The 8,634-nt window shown below is 53.3% G+C and overlaps 1 pseudogene; it reads right to left on the minus strand.

The window, feature by feature from the left end:
- Positions 1 to 225: 225 nt before the first annotated feature.
- LOC123406423 lies at positions 226 to 1,184 on the minus strand (annotated as a pseudogene).
- Between the last annotated feature and the right edge of the window lie 7,450 nt (positions 1,185 to 8,634).

The raw sequence follows: 8,634 nt of genomic DNA on the forward strand, positions 1-8,634 counted from the left end.
GTTCGTATTTATTCTAGCAGTACTACTTGTTTGCATAGATGTATCCACTATATGCGTAGTATGTGCTAGGTTAGCTCAAGATCAGTATGTCATTTGTCTAGTCAATGCCATGCTAGTTATTATTTTGTGGATTAATGTACTTGGAAAATTGCCTATTTACTCAACAGAGACTATAAGAGTAAGGAAAGGAGATCTACTGCTGTATGACAAGTTGCACCGACAAAGGGGTTGCTCGCTCCTAGATTAGATTAGAACGAGAAGTCAGCGAAAAACTGTGTGCAAGCCTCCTTCAACACTCTGCAACAATGCTCCTCTGCGACACGTATCTTTGTTGGTATCAATTTCGTCTTGAAGACAGGAGGCCGGGCAGCAAGCATCGGCCTTTTTGCTGGGAAGGTCACCCTGCCGACCTCTATCTCCAGGTCAGGGTCTGCCCCTTCTTTCGACTCTGAGAGGACCTCCATGGATTCTCGGTGCAGCTCGGACGGTGGCGCCGTGGTGCTCGTGGATGCCATCTCATCACGGTAGTCGGTGGTGCGCATGTCAAGGACGGTGACGTCGCAGAGGATGCTCAGACATCCGTCCTTGAGGTGCTCCTCGTCGTCCAGGTTTTCAGCCTTGACGAAATCACTCCAACCCCAGCTGCTAACCTTGCCGATCGAGAAGTTCAGAGCATCACCTTTGCTCTCATCATCGATTTCTTTCGACAGGTGTGGTCAAGGATGCTCATGTGGAAATCCGCCGTGGTGTCGCCGGTGCGCTCAAGGCTGGCATGCTTGAGGTGAAGGCCGATGAAGCCCTCGTATCCCTCTTCGCCGCTCGGGTAGCACCTGAGACGCCAGTCGTGGCCGCCGACTCGGAACGTGCCTGATTCGATCATGGTGTCGTTTCCGAGCATCTTCTGGATTTGCTTGAACTGCTCGATCCTAAACAGGTAGGAGCCCGTCACCGGCCTCACGGCGAAGGTGCCCGCGGAGAGGTGGTGTCTGCCGGCAGCGCGGAGAGATGACACGACCGTCGAGATTGACGTGATCTCATCGGAGCGATCCATCGGCCTTTTCTCCCTCTTTGTTTTTCTGATGGATGAACTTGATCAATCTATATGGGGCCGTACAATATCACGTCTGTATCTGTATGGGTGTATATACCGACTCGAACTTGACGTGTCATCAAATACCACGATTGGTAAGACAAAGTCCTACTCGGACAGTAACACGTGGTGCATCGTACCAACTCAAACTCGGCTTACCATACAGAACGTGTATGATTTTCTTCTTCTCAAAAGCACGCAAATTACAGAACCCGGTGCCGATCCTTTGCTGGTGACGCCACGGCCGGCCTGTGTCACCCCCGCCTCGTTTCTTCCCCAAAATCAACTTAAATGCCAAAATAAAATTTCAGTTGCCTACGGAATAACAAAAGTGAACATAGCTCAGCAAACACTAATCTTCTCAAGGGAACACAGAGACACTGAGAGCAACTTCAAAGAGGTGACCAAGACGGACGGCCATTTTGTCCTTTTTTGTCCGTTCGGATCGACCGGCCCATTCGGCGCTTGGGTCGACGCATACGTCCAACGCTGACCCGATCAAATTTTATCGCCGTATGAAAAAAATATAAAACATTTTCGAAAATAATAAACAAGCACAATTATAAACATTAAAAGCCGGTCACGAAGGTCGACTAGAGTCCACGTGTCCCCATTACATTAATTAAACAAACCATAAAAAAACTAAACTAGGAGGCAGCCCTAGATGGTGTCGTCGTCGTCGTCGGGGCCGGTGAGGTCGATCAGCGTAGCCGCAGGCTATGCTGGTGACGGTGCCAGCGGAGCACGGGCGCGCTCCTCCTCTGTGACAGCCCGAGACCGACGCTCCAGAAGATTCCCCTTTTATTCCGTTTTTGTCATGTGGCTTATTTGTCTCTCGCACTCATCATCGCATCAATCGCATCATCAGCATTGCATCGGCACTCCGTTGCCGCCGGTTTTAAAAACTTGTATCCGTTATTAGTTGCCGGTTCTCTCCGTATTCGTCATTGACCATTTTGAGACCAACCACACATGCACGCGCCCGTGGCATCGTCGAAACCTTGTTTTCAAAAGTGTGTATAAAATGTTCTTGGATTGGGACGAAACTTGGCGTGCGGTCTTATTTAGTTGTAGGTAGGCCGCCTGCCAATTTTCGTCGCAATCGGAGTCCGTCTGGTACCCGAACAGTCGACCGTAGCGGCACTGTATTCGGTTATCGTTAGACGTTTTTCGGTGTTTTAAAATACGTAGCTGGAAGCCCGTTTTCCCTCTCATCTCCGGCTAGCCACTCTACACAGCCCACCTAGCCATTTCCACGTCCGTGGCCGTCCGATCGCGATCCTGTGGTCGAAAACGGAGCCGGATTCGGATAACCTTAGCCCTATTTGTCTATAAATAGGCAGCTCCCCTAATCCCACTCGTTTCCCATGCCAAACCCTAACCTAGCCGCCACCCAACCTCCTCACACCTCCTGCCAGCCGCCAGGGCCGGCCAGGCCCGCAGCAGGCCCTCTCGGGCCCAGATCCGCCGGTCGTCGGCCGCTCCTCGCGAAGGCAGCAACCTCCAACGCAGCCCCGAGCCTCCCATGGCGCCCCGGTGCCGCCGTCGAGGCCAGGGCCCGAGCCAAAGCTCCCATGCGCCCGAGCTCCTCGCTCCTGCGCCCGAGCCTCGCGCCCCTGTTCCTTCTTCCTTCCCTCGTTTTCTCCCTCTCATCTCCGTGCGTTCTCTCTCTCCGTGTAGGAAGCCGCCGGCTAGATCTCCTCCCCCGGGTGCTGCCTCGAGCCACCCCCTCCGGGAATGGATCTGTCGTGGCTGGATCTGCCTCACCCTTGCCCCGTCTGTTGGGGATATTACCTACGGTGTAACCCGCCCTAACTGGGCCGGGTCACTGAAGGGGTGACTCATCCTTTGGTAATACAAGCCTTGGCCCAGGGGGGCCAGGAGCCGGATGGCGGTTCAGGAGCTATACAGAGGATAGGCCGCCAAGGAGGTTTCAAGTCTTGGAAAGCACGACGACTTAGAGATATGAAAAACCACGATCTGTAGCGTGGCTAGGACTCTTGTAAACCCTAGGGCCTCGACCTGTATATAAAGGCGAGTCCCAGGGGAAGATAGGGAAAGGTAGAAATCATCGAGAGCTAGGTCAGGCGAGTTACGCCCTCCTTGTAATCGAAACCATCATCAATCTACACAAAGCAGGACGTAGGCTTTTACCTCCACACGAGGGGCCAAACCTGGGTAAATCTGAGTCTCGCTTTCGCTCACCCCCTTTGAGTCGCCACCAAGGTGCGATGGCTCCTTCATTAAGTCCTTTCACGAGGACATCTGCCGTGACAAAACCACGACAATTGGCGCCCACCGTGGGGCTAGCGCACGGTGGAGTTGAGTTCTCAAAGGGAGCCCTACCAGGGTCAGAAAGCTATGCGGTCGGCATCATGACGAAGAGCCGCCGCGGAAGGTACTACATCAACAACTCACTGTGGGGGCCTGAAGCCGATTCAATCGAATTTGGTTACACGGTCCCCTTCAGCAAGGTCAACATCTTCATCGACATGATTGGAACACACGTGCCTGAGCTGGACACCTCCACCGACATCGTCGAGCCGGCCAGGTACGTCCTCCCCATCACACGCCAGGACAGGAGACGCCATGTTTTCGTCGGTTTTACGCAGGGAGCCAGCGTACAGGACAAACCGGTAGTCCAGGAGATCACCCCCGTCAACTCTGATGATTAATCGTCCATGGGCGACAAAGATTCAATTCGCCCTCTTTACGAAGGACAACTCGGAGAGTTGCCACTGGCGATGGACCCCGAGGTCTTCGAAATACCCCATCGACAAATCGCCATCTACATGGCGGGGGCGACACAACCTCGGCCAAACCCGACCGGCCACAACGAGACTGGCGAGTCGTCGAAAACTCCAGCTCAAGCCATGGCGGACTTGACGGCGGAGATCACCAGACTCATGAAAACCATTGTGATGGCAGAGAATCAGGAAGCGATCAACGCCGAACTGGTGAAGCTGCGGGAGGAGATGGCCAGAACCCAGCGGGACGTGGAAGCAGAAGCCGCCAGGATGGCGGCACAGCAGGCCCGGATCATCGCAAAGACGGAACGGCTGAACACTGAAGGCTGGCGACTCGAGAGACAACAACGCGCGTCCGATGCCATCCATCAAAGGAGGCATCACGGGCGCCTCCCGGCCGATCTACATCCAACTAGCCTCTTTGACACCCCACGCACACCTGGGGTGGGACTCGATCGGCCTTTGCAGGATGCTCCAGGAGAAGGTCCGGTTCAACCGCCTAACCCGCCACCACCTCAACCAACGGATGCCCGCGCACCTCGCTTCCAGACACCACGAGGCCACTTCTCAAATCCCGTGGATAACGTGCTGGTGGCAACCCGCCACTTGGAGTCCCTCCCGATCGATGGAAACACCCCGGCCGAGGTGGAGGCGAGAAACGCCATCGAGATGCTGAAGACAGTAGTGGTCCAACACGCGTGATACTCACACAGCCTTGACCAGCTACACTCCACGCCCCAGGCGAGTCACACCAGGATTCGCCATGAGGACCAACCCGCGGTGACCAGTGGGCAACGGCATTTGCCTCAGACTAACCCGCCCGGGGTGCATGATACTCGAGCCCAAGACATTGTGGATGCAGCACGTGCCGCGCGCCTGATGGAGACGGCGGCCACGACGGGTCAGGGCTATCCGGCTTATTCCCAGACACCTCCCGCACCGCTCGAAGCCGGCGGCAGGCACGTTGGGGTGCCTTGTCTCATGCCCGCTCTGCGCAATGAGCGGATGCTGAAGGATTTCAAAGGACCGAGGAAGGTACCCAATTACACACCAGATCTTGAGCCTGGGTCATGGATCGAGAGTTACGAGCTTGCGATGGACATGCTCGACGTGAACGAGGCGGTTTGCGCCAAGTATTTCACTATGATGCTTGAAGGAACAGCGCGCACGTGGCTGAAGAACCTGCCGCCCAACTCAATCAACACCTGGGCAGAGTTAAAGGAGCGGTTCATTAAGAATTTCCGTGGGACTTGCAAACGCCCAATGACCATCGTCGACTTACAACACTTTGTTCCGCGGCCGGATGAGTCGGCTCATCATTGGACTCGGCGAGTTGCAGAAGTTATCCATTCATCGGACGGCATCTCGGCAGCTCACGCAGTATTGATTTTGGAGAAAAATTGCCATTATGAGCCTTTGGTGCTGAATCTTGGGGGACTCAAGCATAAGGTGCAGGACATGGGCGAGTTGATGGACACCCTGACCAGATATGCCGAGTCAGACGAAACTAAGGATTCTGGGGAGGATGACGATAAGGTTAGCACCGCCAGGAGAGGCGAGTCGTCAAAAGGCAACTCCCAGTTTCAAGGGCGGGGTAACCACAACCATGGCGGGCAAGCTAAGAGGAGACACCAGTAAGGTCCCATAGACTTCGTCGCCAATACAAATGCGGGCAACGGGAACCAACGCCAGAAGAAGTGGGGCTTCAGCGGGAAGAAGCCACGCAACTATCATGAGATGCTCAAAGGCCCCTGCCCACAGCACGCCACTGCTGAAGGACCGGCTACCCATTCCTTGGAGGATTGCTATGTGATGCAGGAGTTCCGAGCTGAGGCGCTCAAAAAAGGCCAAGGAGGTGATCAAAGCGGCCAACAGGAACAGTTCGGCGCGCCTGGGTCACGCCAGAGCCCGTTCGGTGGTTTTCCTAACCCGGCCCCGTTGGGCGGGTCATAGCCTAATAGTGGACAATACCAAGTTCATAATCAACAACGGTATAACCCACAGGGCGTGTTTCAGCAACCACCCTCACTGGGAGATCTTCAGCGACAGGATGACAATAGCAGCTTTCAGAATAACCCTAAGCCACTGAACAGTGGACAGCATCATGTGTTCACCACCAGCACTTGCAAACGGGACCAGAAGGTGAAACATAGAACTTTCAGCGTGGCTGAGCCGGCGCTCCCTAGGTATCTCCATTGGTCCGAGCAGCCCATCACCTGGAGTAGGGAAGATCACCCGCCCCGAGTTGACAACCCTAGCGACTTGGCTGTGGTCGTGGCACCCCAAGTCGGAGGATACACCCTTTCCAAAGTTCTTATGGATGGAGGCAGCAGCATAAACATCTTATACTTCGATACCTTTCGAAGGATGAACTTTTTAGAAAAGGACTTGATGTCATCATCCACGATTTTCCACGGCATCGTTCCGGGTAAGTCGGCGTATCCAATTGGGCGGATTAAACTTAACGTGGCTTTTGGCACAGAGTCCAATTACAAGAGCGAGTCACTCATGTTTGAGGTGGTCAAAATCAAGAGCCCTTACCATGCATTGTTTGGAAGGCCGGCTTACGCTCGATTCATGACTCGCCCATGTTATGTTTACCTCAAGCTTAAAATGCCTGGTCCTAGGGCGACCATCACTATCAATGGAGACAGGAAAATAGCCCAAGAGTGCGAGGAAGGGGACGCAACTTATGCCGAGACGGCTTGCGCGGCCGAGGAGCTCAAATTTCACCAAGCCAATGTTGACCCAGCGGATATGACGCCGCTCAAGAGGCCAACAATCGACTCTGAGCCGCCCCTCAAGTTTAAACCAACGGATGACACCAAGGTGATAGACTTCACGCCTGGCGACTCAACCAAGCAGTTCACTATTGGGACGGGTCTAGATCCCAAATAGGAAAGTGCGCTCATTGAATTCATCTGTGAGAATCGGGACATCTTTGCATGGAAACCTTCTGACATGCGAGGTGTACCGAGAGAATTCGCTGAGCACCATCTTAATACTGACCCCAAAGTAAAGCCAGTTCGGTAGTACCTTCACATGTTTAATGAGGAACGACGTAAGGCGATTGGAGAGGAAGTCGCCCGACTTTTGGCCGCCGGATACATCATCGAGGTTTTCCATCCTGAATGGTTGGCTAACCCGGTCCTGGTGCTAAAAAAGAATGGCACATTCCGCATGTGCATCTACTAGACCGACCTCAACAGAGTGTGTCCAAAGGATCCCTTCGCCCTTCCCCGCATTGATCAAATCATTGACTCGACGGCGGGTTGCGAGCGTTTGTCTTTTTTGGATGCTTACTCGGGATACCACCAGATCAAGATGGCTGTGGCAGACCAGGAGAAAATGTCCTTCATAACCCCCTTCGGAGCCTTCTGTTATGTGTCTATGCTGTTCGGGCTCAAGAGTGCGGGGGCGACTTATCAGCGTTGCATCTAGAATTGTTTGCATAACCAGATCGGACTAATGTCCACGCCCATGTTGACGACATCATAATCAGATCTCAGAAGAAAGAGTCGCTCTTGGAGGATCTCAAGGAGACTTTCGACAATTTGCGCGTATACCAGATAAGGCTTAACCCCACCAAGTGTGTGTTTGGTGTTCCCGCAGGAAAGTTATTGGGTTTCCTGTTGTCAGAACGCGACATTGAAGCTAAACCGGACAAAATTGGAGCGATCACTTTGCTAGGAAAACCGGCCAATATCAACCAAGTCCAACGCATGGCGGGTCGTATCGCGGCTCTAAGTCGCTTTATAAGTCGCCTTGGGGAGAAAGCCATCCCTCTTTATCATTTGCTTAAGAAAACTGATCGTTTTGTTTGGACGGATGAAGCCAACGAAGCCTTTGAAGCCTTGAAGCAACAACTGGCTAAGACGCCGGTATTGGCCGCTCCGACGGACAAGGGCCTATGCTCTTGTACATCGCGGCTAATTCTAAGGTAGTGAGCGTGGCAGTGGTCGTCGAGCGGAAGGAAGAAGGGAAGGAATATCCGGTTCAGCGACCAGTATATTTTATCAGCGAAGTCCTGACCCTCTCCAAACAACGCTACCCGCATTGGCAGAAGCTGGTCTTTGGGGTGTTTACGGCGAGTCGGAAGCTGAAGCACTACTTCCAAGAGCATCCTATCATGATGGTCAGTTCTGCACCCCTTGGTGACGTTATACAAAATCGAGAAGCAACTGTACGGATTGCTAAGTGGCCATCGAGTTAGGACCTCATCATGTGTGATATACTCCCGTACGACCATTAAGTCTCGAACTAGTGGATTTCATCAACGACTGGACCGAGTTGCAGATTCCAGAGGATAGGCCAGATCACACATACTGGACCATCTATTTTGATGGATCTATGCAGTTGGAAGGCTCAGGGGCTGGTGTGGTGTTAACTTCGCCTCAGGGTGAAAAATTCTGCTATGTCCTCCGACTCATGTTTCCATGTACCAACAATGCAGGAGAGTACGAAGCTCTGCTCCATGGATTGGGACTCGCCAAAGACATGAACCTCATCCGAGTCCAATGTTTGGGCGACTCAGATCTAGTGGGACAACAGGTTTCAGGCACCTGGGATTCTAGAGATCCCTTGATGACGGCTTACAGGCGAGCTGTGTTGGACGTGGCGGGTCACTTTCATGGTTATCAAGTGGATCACATCGATCGGCGACTCAATGAAGCAGCAGATGCTCTTTCACGCCTCGGTTCACAGCGTAAGCCAGTTCCCCCCAATGTCTTTTTGGTTGTGTTACATAACCCCTCGGTGAGGCTACCTTTAGAGGAAGATTTGGCGGTGCCGGACCGT

Source organism: Hordeum vulgare, chromosome 1H (genome assembly GCF_904849725.1).
Source record: "Hordeum vulgare subsp. vulgare chromosome 1H, MorexV3_pseudomolecules_assembly, whole genome shotgun sequence".
Lineage (NCBI taxonomy): Eukaryota > Viridiplantae > Streptophyta > Magnoliopsida > Poales > Poaceae > Hordeum > Hordeum vulgare.